We start from the raw sequence: 15,647 nt of genomic DNA on the forward strand, positions 1-15,647 counted from the left end.
TTATTATAGAAGGTTCATTCATTCTTTTTCTGACCTGGTTGCTCCCATAGTAGCTCTGACAAAGAAAGGGGCGGATCCTACCAACTGGTCGCATGAAGCCGAATTGTCCTTCCAGGCCTTGAAACAAGCCTTTGTCTCGGCTCCAGTCCTCAGACATCCTAATCCGGAATTGCCTTTTGTTGTGGAGGTTGATGCCTCAGAGGTTGGACTGGGGGCTGTCCTTTCTCCAGAGGATCCGGAGACTCTGGAGTTACATCCTTGTGCCTTTATGTCCAGGAAATTTTCCTCCGCTGAATCCAACTTTGACGTTGGTAATCGGGAGTTACTGGCGGTGAAATGGGCTTTCGAGGAGTGGAGGCATTGGCTGGAGGGAGCCAAACATACTATTTCGGTTTTGACTGACCATAAGAACCTGCAATATATTGAGTCAGCTAAACGGCTTAATGCTCGGCAGGCACGTTGGGCATTATTTTTTACTCGTTTCAGGTTTATAATTACTTTCAGGCCTGGTTCCAAGAATACTAAAGCTGATGCCCTGTCACGTAGCTTTCTCCCGGTTCATAATAGCAATCCTGTTGTTACCTCCATACTTCCATCTTCGGTCATCCGGGCAGGCCTCACACAGGATTTATTTACCCAGTTAAACCAGCTTCAACACCAAGCTCCTAGACTTACTCCTGCTGGTCGTCTTTATGTCCCTGAATTTTTGAGAGCCACTGTTTTAACTGAATTTCATGACAGCAAAGTCTCAGGGCATCCGGGAATCACTAAGACATTGGAGTATGTCTCTCGCTCAGTGTGGTTGCCTAGTCTTTCTAAAGACGTTAAGGAATTTGTTCATTCATGTTAGGTTTGTGCACAGCATAAGGTTCATCGTTCGTTGCCTATCGGGCAACTCATGCCTTTAGCTGTTCCTCTCAGGCCATGGTCTCATATTTCCATGGATTTTGTGGTTGACCTTCCCCTTTCAGCCGGATTCCGAGTCATTTGGGTGGTAGTGGACCGTTTTAGTAAAATTGCTCTTCCCCGATTGCCTTCTGCTCAAGGGTTGGCAGTTTTGTTCCTCCGCCATGTGTTCAGGCTTCATGGGTTGCCCACTGATATTGTTTCTGATCGGGGTCCACAATTCATCGCACAATTCTGGAAATGTTTTTGTGCTTCATTGAAGATGACACTGTCTTTAACATCTGGTTACCACCCACAGTCTAACGGGCAAACCGAACGAGTCAACCAGTCATTGAAACAATATTTGCGTCTGTATTCAGCCAAACTCCAGAATGATTGGTCTGAGTTTCTCCCTTTGGCTGAATTTGCTTACAATAACTCTTGTCATTCCTCCACCAAAGAGTCTCCGTTCTTTTCAGTTTTTGGTTTTCACCCCAGAGCCAATTCTTTTTTTCATCATTCTCCAGTCTCCTCGCTAACCTTGACCTCCCGTCTCAGAACAATTTGGAAAAAAAGTGCACCTTGCTCTCAGAAAAGCGGCCTTCTGAGAGAATACATTTTCTGACAGGCTCCGACGTCCTTGCACTTTTAAGGTGGGAGATAAGGTGTGGTTGTCGACTCGCAACATCAGGCTTCGACAATCCTCGGCTAGACTGGGACCCAAATTTATTGGACCGTTTCTTATTATTAAGAAGGTCAACCCAGTTGCCTTTCGGCTACGATTACCAAGATCTCTTAAAATTGGAAATACTTTTCATTGTTCCCTGTTGAAACAATACGTTCCTTCCAGTAGATTTCCTCGGAGGATCTCTCAGGGTAGATCTCCAGTGGATGTACGGGGACAACAGGAATTCTTGGTAGAGAAAGTTCTTGACTCTAAATTGTCCCGGGGTCGACTTTATTTTTTAGTTCACTGGAAAGGCTATGGTCCGGAGGAAAGGTCTTGGGTCCTGGATAAGGATCTTCATGCCCCTAGGCTCAAGAGGGCATTTTTTCGAGAATTTCCTCAGAAACCTGGCTTTAGGGGTTCCTTGACCCCTCCTCAAGGGGGGGTACTGTTAGGCGCCGGGGTCCGCAATGTCCTCACGGCCCGGCGCCTAGGTACTAGGGATGCCGGGCGTGCTAGCCGCCGGCTCCCTAGCAACGCAGGGACGCCAGGCGTGCTGAGCCGCTCGGACCCTAGCAACGGGGACGCCATGGGCGGACCGCGTTCCCCGTTGCAGGGTCAATCTAAATCAATCACACACACACTTGTCTCTGCTCGTGCAGCCTGGAAGCTGCATGGCATGTTGATAATCTGGCTTGGAAAACATCTGATTGGAGGACTCCTTGTTAAGTACTTTCTCAGTGCTTCACACAGACGCCGGTAATAGCTTCCTGCATGCTGCTTAGGTTTGCTGAACGTCTGTTCCAGTCCTGCTGTCTCCAGTCATTCCTGTCTTCTGAGTTCCTGAATCTTGGAGTTGTCATCTCATCCCAAGAAGTCTCTGGTCCTCTATTGTCCGCCACGGTCGCCAGAGAATCTCGTGTGGTGTTCGTGAGTTGCGGCTCTGCCGTGTGCTGCGGCTCAGCCCGCTTTATTTTTGTATTCTGTTTCGGAGCATTTGCGGAGGGTTTCCGCTTCCACAAGTCCTCTCTGGAACTCGGTGGTGCCGGGTAGGAGAGTGGACAAGTGGGTATTTTGGTTGTCCTTTTCCCTGGAGGTTTTTCCGCACATATTCTAGTTTAAGTTAGCTTGCAGCCCCTGGCCTTGTTGCTGAGTTAGAGGGCCCCTTGTTATCACCCTGTCTCGGATTTCCCTTTGTCTCCCATTAAGACCTGAGGGGGCATCGGAGTTGGGCAGACGTAATCCGCCCTTCAAACGCGGCTGCCATGGGCTCAAGCAACCATAGTCTCGCAAGGGATTTCTGACAGCACGGGCGAGACAACGGAGTTAGGGCGCAAGGGGCTATTTTCCATTCCCGCTTCCTTTCCCAGCATTACGTTCCAGTGCTCAGGTCCTTGTTATAAAATCTCCTCAGACCAGAGTGCTGGAATCATAACAACACCCCCCTCTAAAAAAGAAAAAAAAAAAAGACACTGGACAGTCACCCCATGGGTGTGTTGGTAGAGCTGTTAAGATGCTAATTATTTTTAAAATGTTGACAGTTACCTGCAACTCATTGATAACTTAATAACTTTAAGATTTTAACCCGGTCAACGCCGGGTACTTCAGCTAGTGTACTAATAAATGTTATTAAAAAAAGTTACACATTGTTCTTTTTTACTAATTTATACAGATTATTTTTATCTCAATAACATTTTTTATCACCTCTCTGTTTTCTCTTTTTAAGAAGTATGCAGCATGTCAGTTACTGCGCCATTCATGCCTGATCGCACATGCTCCTAATGTGGCAAATTGTCAATTCCACTAAAGAAGCCTTGGTGACATAATAATACGCAGAGGAAGGGAACAACTAACAGAATTTCAGCTGCACATGCTGCAGCTGCATGGGGCCTGGAAATGACAGCCCTCCACCCCTAGGTCTATGCTTTACATTTCTGGGCATGCACATTGCCCAGTGTAAGCCCAAACTACATTAATAAATCCTCGCTATATGAGTGTATCTTTACTGGATTGGATACACACTAAAACGACATTAAAATCCCATTTGTCTTGCCTGACATCAGTACAATATTTCCCTCTTATCCAAAAAAAAAGTCCCCAGGCTCCTTCTAGGTCATCTTACAGCTTTAACCCCGCTGTCATATTTGATGTAATTGTAATATATGTTGTAAGGTCATAGTGAAAAGCCTAAAACATTTTAGAACTTTACTACAGCATTACAAATACCACAATACCTCAGTCCATCACATGTGACTCCAGATTTTGTAATGCAACAGTGAGAGGACAGGAAAGAGAACCATGCTGGTTTAAAGTAGTAGTGACATGTAAAATGTAAAAACAAATATTTACCCCTTGATGAAGTCCTAGAAAACCAAAAGGACAAAACGCATTGGGTAGATGATCCACTCCTCTAAAAGGATTACAGATAAACTTTTATAATTTTTTAGATTGTACGGGTCCAATTCTTATGTTTTTTATGTGTTTTATATGTTTTTGTCTATATTAAATTTTCAAAAGTACTACACTATGGGCTCTTCTTCCCGATTTTGGGAGACTCTATTTTATTTCTAAGGGTCCCAAACAAGAACCACAGGAGAAGAACCATATAAAGTTACTCCTACATGCAAGTTTTACAAGTCCTGAGGGTACTTATATATATTACTACAGGCGGTGGGCACTTTCTTACAGTCATTTCATTATGACACTGGGTGCACTGTTTATTTAAAGGCACCATTACTAATCACATCAGAAAATTTACTTATGCACACCTGTATATATGCTGGCAATATTACACTATTTTGTGGTATTCTTCTAATTTTCATACGGACCATCCACGAAGTTAGTGGGAAAGCTACAGGACCGACATCAGGAGAACTACGATTTATATCACATGCTTGATATCCACATGGGATGCGGTACGCATATAATTATTTAAGTTGCACTTGGAGTTTGCATAACACAGAAGGCGCTGGGTTCTACCATTCTGTACATTTTATCTATTTGGACTGTTGAAATAGAGTTCATACAAGATGACCCTTTTAGCAGCCCCCCTGAATAGGGGAAGTGTTTTTGACTGTTTTAATTATTAATGATACTAGTCTTGTAATTTAGGTAGCAGCGCTATTTTGCACTATTGTTTTTTCATATATATATATATATATATATATACTGCATACAGAAACCCTCCTCAGTAAATCCTGCGTTTGCCCCTGACTCATGGATGCATGTAAACTCCACAGTCTGCACCCCAAGGATGAAACTATAGTGGGTGCAGGGAGTGCTATTGCTGTGTGGTGCCCTAAGGTTTAGGGAACTTGCCTTCCCTGCACCAAGCTAATATTGGCATTAGTCCCAAACACTGTGATAAGAACAGATGATATAGCATTGAATATATGTATTGAATATAGAAGGGGACAGTCTAAAAATTATGATACTAGTGCAGTGGTTCCCAAATTTTTTTGCAATCATTGCACCCTGGAGTATCCGAATTTTTTCCACTGCACCCCTAGGCCAAATGTTTCTTTTTGAGAAATTTGGGAAAAAATATAAAATTTAAGTAAAGTGTGTTTACTGTACATGTCATCCTTAGGTTTCGTTATGTCGTGAGGGACAAGATTCACTTCTGTTTGTCCATATATTTTATAATTGGCAGCCACCGGCACTAGTTTTGCCTATCACATTGACCATAAATAATTTGAATTGCTCCTGGACCACTAAGCCAAGGCTCCCCTGCAAGTGTCCTGAGGCACCCCAGGGTGCCACGGCACACAGTTTGAGAACCACTGTACTAGCGTATTGAATACCCTAGATTGTGGCAAGTACAATAGCTTGTAGACAGCTTCTCTCTATCAGCCCACCATCTGTTACTGTATCGATGTAAAAGAATCTGGTGTGCACAACAAAAAGGGAAAAAACAAATGGCAGAGTTCGATGAGCACAGTATGCGGGAGCCCGCAAATGTGAACTTGGTTTACTCTGGCATGATGTTAACTGAGGGCACTGTGTGGCATAATGCGATCATTGGCACTGTGTGGTATAATGTGATCTGGAGGCACTGTGTGGCATAATACTATCCGGGGGCACTGTGTGGCATAATATGATCTATGGCACTGTGTGGTATAATGTGATCTGGGGGCAATGTGTGGCATAATGCGATCCAGGGCATTGTGTGGCATTGTGTGATCTGAGGGCACTGTGTGCCATAATGTTATCTGGGGGCACTATGTGACATAATGTGATCCGGGCACTGTGTGGCATAATGTGAATTGGGAGCACTGTGCCATAATGTTAACTAGGGCATTACTACGGGGCTTAACATGAACAACCACTGTGGAGTGGAGTGTCTCTGTAGTGTCTCTGGCACATGAACACAACTTGTGATGGGACCACGCATGTGCAAAACACCAGCTTCTATGGACTACATCCGCTGCACTGGAAGCCCTCACTGTTAATCTAGTGGTAAAGGACACCTCCACCTGTGGCTGCCTGCTGTGTGGCACTTCAATTGGGAAGTCATTGCCAGTCACAGTGAAGCCAGTGCCATTACCGACGGCAACTGGCTCACTAAAGTGGCGGATTTGGGTGTGGGCTATTGGGTCAACCATAATTAGGTTGACAGACAATAGGTCAACCCCATATTGTCGATATGCAATAAGTCGACTGTCAAAATAGGTCGACATGTAAAAGATAGACACCTAAAAAGGTCAACAGGTAAAAAATGTCAACATGGGAATGTTCAACACAGAAATGGTCAGATTTTTTTTTTTTTTTTTGGGGGGGGGGGGGCATTTTCTTTGTTAAACACCAATTAGTGTACCAAATCCCCTCATGTAGCTCGCTTTGTTTGCCAAGCTTTACTGTAATCCACGTGGTTGGTAAAAGTTGAAGAAAATAAAATATAAAAAAAAAACATCTTTTTGACCATGTATGTGTTTACTGTTGTCATGTTGAGCATTTGAATCTATCGAGCTTTTGTTCCTGTTGACATAAGCACTGTCAACCTTTTACATGTCGGCCTTTTGACCATGTCCAACTTTAGTATCTATTGACCAAATGCATGTTGAGCTATCATCTGGAACCCACAGCTTTTACTAGGATGGGCTGCAGCCCTGCAGCCCATAGGTAAAATCCGCCGCTGATTATAGTATAGTTAAGTAATTTCTTCCAAATTCACCTAGAATGAAATGTGCATTATTTTTCAATTCTTTATTTTGTGAGGAAACAAAAACAATTAGAATGAGCAATACAAGTGAGTAGAGATGTGCTAGCTTAGATCTCCGAAATCCAAGCCCACCCGAACTTTGCCGATCCGAGGGAATCCGAGCAGCGGCTCGGGTCTACCGCCTTGCTCGAATTCCAAAATGAGACAAAACATGTGGGTTTTGGATTCTATATCATGCCATTTCTCACTGTCCATGCTGCTGTGCTGGCTGTTGGGTTGTCCTTTGTCCTTTGTACTGTTTCCATCCATTCACTCCAGTCAGTGGCTGCTGGGCTGTGCTGCCTCCATTGTATTGTGTTCATCCAGTGTTAATTACGTCGACGAAAATTTAGACTAAAACTAATCGTTGAAGTCCTGACGAATAATGATGAGACATCATTGAAGTCCTGACAAATAACGACAAGACAAAAAAGCTGTGTCTATTTCGTTTGGATGCTGCCGGCCCCGCCCGCAGGTCTTGTGATAGTATGTAACTACCCAGGAAGCACTGCAGGATGATAAATGTGGGATACGGGACTCATGGCATGGTGTGGTGTGACTGGGGTGGAGTCTAGATTTGGAGTGGGGAAAAGTGAGTTACTGTGACCGAATGGACAGACGAGAGGCTGAGGCTGCTTTCACAATTTCAAGCAGCACAGGCGCCAGAGCACTGACCGGTAGTCAGACTCAGGAGTAGGGCATTATTTTTAAGTTTAACACCATTTCAGGCCATGTAAGAAACGAAAGAAGGACTCAGAGGAGATGCTTTTACATATACATGTATTACAGTGTGTTGGGGTGGCATAATGTATAATGTGAACTGAGGCGGTGCGGGGGGGGGGCACGATGCACATACAGTGTGCGGCATATAATATGGTGCGGGGCATGCACAGGCAGTGTTGCATATATATATATATATATATATAAAACAAGAATTGGGAAAACAAGCGCCCAAGAGTGTGATTATTAGGGTCAGGGAAAATGAAGGTATAGAAAAACGGATGATAAGGATCGATTTAAAACACTTATCTGGTAGGTAGAGACTTGACTCAAGTAGTAGTCTTTTTGTGGATTAAGAACATGCGGATAAACCAGAAGAAAACTAACATAGTGTGTACCGTTTATGTTACGTATTATGTTACTGTTTGGTTTTACAGGCCTTATTAGGGAACTAGCTTATTCCCACAGAGTATAAATTTATAGCCTGAGTAGTATGTATATTACAAATACAAAAAATTTAATAACATAGTCACATAAAAACACACATAAAAATAGCTGTATAGCATGCGTACAGAATAAAAATTATATCAGGCTTATCTGTCCATGAAAATGACTGAAATGCATGCGTACAGGATTTAAAATAGTTTTAGGCTTATCTGTCCATCAAGAGGAGGTGTCTGCAGGTACTCCCAACGCGTTTCGTCCGTCAGCAACAGGACTTCATCAAGGGGATAACCACACTGAGCAAGGTTTGCTCTATTTATGCCCAGAAGGAGGAAGTTGACAATGACATCACTTCCTGTGATTGTCATTAATTTTTGGAAAATCATATAACTACAATCTAATATGCACTCAAAGCAGTGGAATATGCTTAGATATATAGTAGGATAAAGAAGAACCAAATTTTTATGAAAAGCATGGATAAAAGAGTGAAGGAATGTCTAATGCCGCCGGAAATGGTGGTGAAACGCATGTGGAACGCATGCGTCATTTCCGGCCGGCGTGATATTCTTTTAAATAGTGAATTTTATTTGTGTAAACAGAGCGGGGATGGACCGGTGAAGTGTTGGGGCAAGTGGAGAAGAAGAGTATTAGATTATCGGTGGCGTGCACCGCCACTGCACTCACCTCACGTCCGTGAAAAACACGGAAGTGAGCGCATTAGGGCGGTGGAACGCACCGCCATTGAAGTGGAGAGGAATAGGACATAGCGGTGGAACGCACCGCTATGCTACTGACATCACTTCCGTGAGAGATGCGGAAGTGATGTACAGTGGAACGCACCGTGGTTCAATAGCGCTATTAAGTGCATAGCCAATTTTACTAAGTGCACTTAGCTTGTGAATCGCCAGTGTGCAGGGTGTAATAGATTATATGTATGTATATATACACATACATGTAACTATATGTATATATATAAATACATAAATACCCATAGGTGATGAAGGTTGAAAGTGACAGTGCCCTGGGATGTATCATTTAAATTTTTAAATTATTGGTGCTATATTAATAATTTATTTTGAGTGCAAATGGATATTTTTTAAAAAATTGTTAATAATTATATATATATATATATATGTAAAAACTGGACTTCTTTTATTTTAATAAAATTCTTTATCCGGTACAATCATATGGATTCATTCTTCCTTAGTCTTTTTAGAAGGTGTCCATAGTTTTTGATGTGTCCGTAAGTTCAATCTTATGCATCGCTTGTGGACGTCTTGCGGTACTTCTTATATTTATTAATGGTATCGTCCATTGACAATTTTAGCTGGGAAAGACCATAAAATTGGCTTATGACTTAGAGCCTTAACTTAATATATATATATAGGAAACCAATTTTATACATCAAGGATAGTAATGAATTAAAAAGGAGATAAAAGATAATAAAAGGTGTTTAAGAAATTGTGATAAAAGATTGTTATAAAAAATATTATAAAAGAATACGTGAAGAATGAAGCATCAGAGGAAAGGGGCAATTTCAAACGCCTCATTCAGTCCTAGTGGGGATAAGGTCTTGAGTTCATATATCCAAAACATTTCCCGTCTCGACAACTTGTTTAGGACATCACCTCCTCTTTCCCCAAGTTTTACCAGTTCAATTGCTTTAAATGAGATATCTTCCGGGTTCGATTTGTGTTTTTCTGTAAAATGTTTGGAAACGGTATGGTTGTCTACCTTATTTTTGATATTCCTAATATGCTCTTGGATTCGTAACTTAAGGACTCGTTTCGTCTTTCCGACGTATTTTAGTCCACATGTACACTCCAGCAGGTATATTACCATAGTCGAGTTACAATTTAGGAAATCCTTAATGTTGTAGTCTTTGGTACTGTCGTGGTTACTGAATTTTTTCCTATTTGGGTGAAGATATTTGCAGATGTTGCAGTTACCACATTTGTAGCATCCTTTGCAATTAATAAATGTGCTATTCCCGGGTTTATTCTTGTTTTGTAAATGACTTGGAGCCAAAATCTCTTTCAGGCTACTGGTTTTTCGAAATACAATGTCTGGTTTTGGTGGGAGAATGTCTTTTAGTATTGGATCCATTAATAGGATGTTCCAGTGTTTATTAATGGATTTTTTGATAATGCGTTCTTGGTTGCTGAATGTAGTAATGAACGGAGTAAAGTTGTCAGATTTCTTTTGTGTTTGTTTGTTGAATAGATCCGTTCTTTGTGCTTTGGCCGTCTTCTCTAATGCTTCATTTATTACACGTTCCGGATATCTCCTTTCCTTGAATCTTGTGGCATAGGTTGCTAGTTGGTTGTTGCAATCCTGTTCGTTACTGCAATTACGTTTAATGCGATGAAACTGAGAGTATGGAATGTTTGTTTTCCAATTCCGAGCATGACAACTTTTAAAATGTAGGTAGCTGTTAGTGTCTACTTCTTTTATATGATTGCTGGTTATGACTTTTGAATCAGCACTCGAGAGGGTAAGATCCAGGTAGTGCACACTGTCTTTACTGATCTCATAAGTAAACTTCAAGTTATATTGGTTTGCAGTGACTATCTCAAAGAAGCTTTTGAATGTTTCCTCGTCTCCTTCCCAGATGATCAAGATATCATCTATATAACGTTTGTAGATGATTAGATTTTTCAAGAATGGGTTGTTGTTATATATGCACTCATCTTCCCATGAGCCCATTAGTAGATTTGCGAAGCTGGGAGCGAATGATGTGCCCATGGCTGTTCCACATATTTGTAAATAGAAGGTCCGCTGGAATGTGAAATAGTTGCGACTTAAAATAAATTTTATAAAGTCACAGATTGCGTTCTTATGGTATGTTGATAGTTCAAGATCTTTATCCAGGTATCTTCTGCAGGCTTCTATTCCTTTTTCATGGATAATGGAAGTATATAGGCTTTGCACATCAATCGTAATCCAGAGGTAGGAATCTTTCCATTCCACTGTGGACAGTATATTAATTGCACTGTTGGTGTCCTTCAAAAATGATGGTAGGTTGATCACATATTTACACAAAAATATGTCTACGTATTCCGATAAGTGGCTGGTAAGGGAATCAATCCCTGCGATGATAGGTCTGCCAGGAGGTTTGGAGAGATTCTTGTGTATCTTTGGAAGATGGTAAAAGTTTTTACATATATATATATATAATTATTAACAATTTTTAAAAAAATATCCATTTGCACTCAAAATAAATTATTAATATAGCACCAATAATTTAAAAATTTAAATGATACATCCCAGGGCACTGTCACTTTCAACCTTCATCACCTATGGGTATTTATGTATTTATATATATACATATAGTTACATGTATGTGTATATATACATACATATAATCTATTACACCCTGCACACTGGCGATTCACAAGCTAAGTGCACTTAGTAAAATTGGCTATGCACTTAATAGCGCTATTGAACCACGGTGCGTTCCACTGTACATCACTTCCGCATCTCTCACGGAAGTGATGTCAGTAGCATAGCGGTGCGTTCCACCGCTATGTCCTATTCCTCTCCACTTCAATGGCGGTGCGTTCCACCGCCCTAATGCGCTCACTTCCGTGTTTTTCACGGACGTGAGGTGAGTGCAGTGGCGGTGCACGCCACCGATAATCTAATACTCTTCTTCTCCACTTGCCCCAACACTTCACCGGTCCATCCCCGCTCTGTTTACACAAATAAAATTCACTATTTAAAAGAATATCACGCCGGCCGGAAATGACGCATGCGTTCCACATGCGTTTCACCACCATTTCCGGCGGCATTAGACATTCCTTCACTCTTTTATCCATGCTTTTCATAAAAATTTGGTTCTTCTTTATCCTACTATATATCTAAGCATATTCCACTGCTTTGAGTGCATATTAGATTGTAGTTATATGATTTTCCAAAAATTAATGACAATCACAGGAAGTGATGTCATTGTCAACTTCCTCCTTCTGGGCATAAATAGAGCAAACCTTGCTCAGTGTGGTTATCCCCTTGATGAAGTCCTGTTGCTGACGGACGAAACGCGTTGGGAGTACCTGCAGACACCTCCTCTTGATGGACAGATAAGCCTAAAACTATTTTAAATCCTGTACGCATGCATTTCAGTCATTTTCATGGACAGATAAGCCTGATATAATTTTTATTCTGTACGCATGCTATACAGCTATTTTTATGTGTGTTTTTATGTGACTATGTTATTAAATTTTTTGTATTTGTAATATACATACTACTCAGGCTATAAATTTATACTCTGTGGGAATAAGCTAGTTCCCTAATAAGGCCTGTAAAACCAAACAGTAACATAATACGTAACATAAACGGTACACACTATGTTAGTTTTCTTCTGTTTTATCCGCATGTTCTTTATCCACAAAAAGACTACTACTTGAGTCAAGTCTCTACCTACCAGATAAGTGTTTTAAATCGATCCTTATCATCCGTTTTTCTATACCTTCATTTTCCCTGACCCTAATAATCACACTCTTGGGCGCTTGTTTTCCCAATTCTTGTAACAAATTTTATATGCACGCCAAGCATATCTATATGTATTACAAGCTGCCGCTCTGATAATTTATTGAGAAGTGCTTTTATATGAAATAGGGATTTCTTTTACCTCACATACCTTCTTTACTATATTCACTACGTTTTATCATATTTTTAAAAAACAATACTTTTACTATATATTCTGTGCACAATTACCACATAAATTGCACCCGAGCGCCGTGGTCTCCAATTCTATATATATATATATATATAATGTAACATATATATATATATATATATATATATATATATACGTAGTTGAAAAGAGGGCACTCACCATATCCAAAAAGAAGATTTTAACAGGTCATTTTAATAGAATACAGCATATAAATCCATCAACGTTTCGATCATCCATGTGATCTTTGGCAAGACATCATAGAAAGTAAGTCAAAAGACCCAGGACAGCATGAACAGCATGTGCAGCCACTGAGATATTTATACCCATTTCACTTATTGACACCAAACACTCCCTCTGACCTCACTTCCGGCCAACTCATGTGGACTGGATGGCACAGTCCTAAGCTGGTTCATATAATTTCTCACAGGCAGGTCACAGAGAGTATCATCTGGATTATACTCATCACCACCAGTGCCATTGCCATGTGGTGTCCCACAAGGTATACTATCTACTATACTATACTATCCCCCATGATTTTTGCAGTATACATGCTCCCGCTGGGTGAAATAATCAGGCGCCATGGGCTAGTCTACCACTGCTATGCAGATGATACACAACTGTACTTGTCCTTTGTTTCGGGCACTGATAACCCATTAGCAACCCTAAATGGCTGTCTATCTGAACTCCAGGAGTGGATGAGTGCTAGTTGGCTGTGACTGAACCCGGATAAAACAGAGGTCCTTATGATAGGACCGCAACATCAAAAGACAAGACTGCAGCACAGCCAACCAACTGGACTTACACTCGGGGATTCAGAATTACAAACCAATGATCATGTGTGGAATCTTGGCGTTGTCCTGGATGGTGGCTTGACACTTAAACATCAGATATCAGCCACAATCAAATCCTAATTCTTTCACCTGAGGAACATAGCCAGAATCAAGCACTTAATTCCCTCAGATGATCTGCCAAAAGTCATCCATGCATTTGTATCATCTCGATTAGACTACTGTAATGCCCTCTACCTTGGTCTCCCAACAAAAGAATTGCACTGCTTACAGCTGGTGCAAAACACAGCTGCCAACCTGTTAACCGACCAGCCCCGTTCTAGTCACATAACACCCATACTTTACTCCCTTCACTGGCTGCCTGTAAGATGGCGAATCATCTTCAAGATTGGCTTACTGAGTTTCAAAGCATTACATGACCAAGGCCCAAGGTACCTGAAGCAGCTACTGACCCCATACTGCCCCACTCGATTTCTGCGATCTGTAGATGAAGGACTTTTAGCAGTACCCAGAATCTCCCGTAATTCATCTGGGGGTCGAGCTTTTAGTCATGCGGCTCCGACTCTATGGAACTCACTTCCCTGCACTGTGCGAGAGGCCCCAACTATAGAATCCTTCAAAAGTAGACTCAAGACTTTCCTGTTTATGCAAGCATTTCCATAATGTTCTTTTAGTATCTCCATGCTTCTGTATTTTATGAAAAGCTGTTCTGTACTTCATTATTTTCTGTACTGTATTATGCTATGTATCTATTAAGCACCCTGAGTCCTATTGGAGAAAGAGCACTATATAAATACAATTATTATTATTATTATTATAGATATATACAGTATATATATATATATATATATATATACATATAGTGTGTTGCAGTGGCATGTATAATGTGAACTGGGGCGAGAGGGCATGCGCATACAGTGTGTGGCACTGGCATATAATGTGTGGGCATGCACAGGCAGTGTGTCATATATACCCTTATCCCCCCACTATATATCTCTTAGGCAGCACTGTACTAGTGTTGCAACCTTAAGGGGTGGCAGACACCTCTAACAAGGTGGTTGTGTTTTTAATATTTTTTTAATAATTTTTTATACAAATTTCACCACTGAGATCATACCCCACAAGTGGCGCTGTATCATCCTTTGCAATATATATATGTGTGTGTATATATATATATATATATATATATATATATATATATACAGTTACACACATATATACATATACAGTGTGTTGCGGTTGCAGTGGCATGTATAATGTGAACTGGTGCAGGGGGGCATGCACATACAATGTGTGTCACTGGCATATAATATGGGGGCATGAACAGGCAGTGTGCCATATAATGTGGGGGCATGCATTGCACAGGTGGTGTGACTGTGGCATATATATAATATATATGTATATAAATATAAAAATAATAATTAAGATGGCTGGAAAAAACACTACAAATTTGAAGAGACACTTGAAGACACGCCATCCTTCAGTGTTTTCTAAGGTTTATATGACTTGTTGTATGGCTGTGTAGGCTGGGTATGTAATTAGATCAGGGACGTGAAGTCAGGGGAGGCAGGGGAGGCAGTGCCTCCCCTGTCATAATGATTAAGATAATACTAAGAAGATGCATATGACACATATTCTTTGTCATATGTATCTTCTTTATATTATTCTTAACATTTCTCCCCTCTCTATGTATTTGGGAGGCACCGATCGTGGTGCCTCCCGTTGTCACTGCGGAAAGTATGGGGAGCGGGGGGCGGGCACGGGCGGGGACTAGCCTTGGGCTGTAAAAGCCCATTGAAAATATATGGGAAAGCGGCACCATTAGTGGTGCCGCTTTCCTACAGGGACGTGCTTTCAACCTATGAAAGCACGTCCCTGTCAGTGAGGCCACAGTGATTGGCCAGCGGATCCGTCCCTGGATCCGCTGTCAATCACTGTGTGGGCGACGCGGGGGAGGAGGTGCGGGCGGCTGGATGCGGCGATGGTGCGGGCGGCGGGATGCGGCGGTGGAGCGGGCGGCGGCGGTGCGGGTTGCGGCGGTGGTGCGGCGGCGGAAATTACCTTTATTCTGCAGAGTTTGGCAGCGGAGCGGTTCCAGTTTCAAAAATGGCGCCTCAGCGTCATTTTTAAAATTCAAGATGGCCGCCGCGAGCCAATCACGGCTCGCCGCGTCATCTCCCCGCCCCCGCCGGCTGACTTATATAAGTCAGCGCGAGGCGGAGGAGAGTCAGTCCGACGGCGGAGGAGGAGCAGTGAAGAGCTCCT

This window comes from Pseudophryne corroboree, chromosome 6 (assembly GCF_028390025.1).
Source record: "Pseudophryne corroboree isolate aPseCor3 chromosome 6, aPseCor3.hap2, whole genome shotgun sequence".
In the NCBI taxonomy this organism is placed as follows: Eukaryota; Metazoa; Chordata; class Amphibia; order Anura; family Myobatrachidae; genus Pseudophryne; species Pseudophryne corroboree.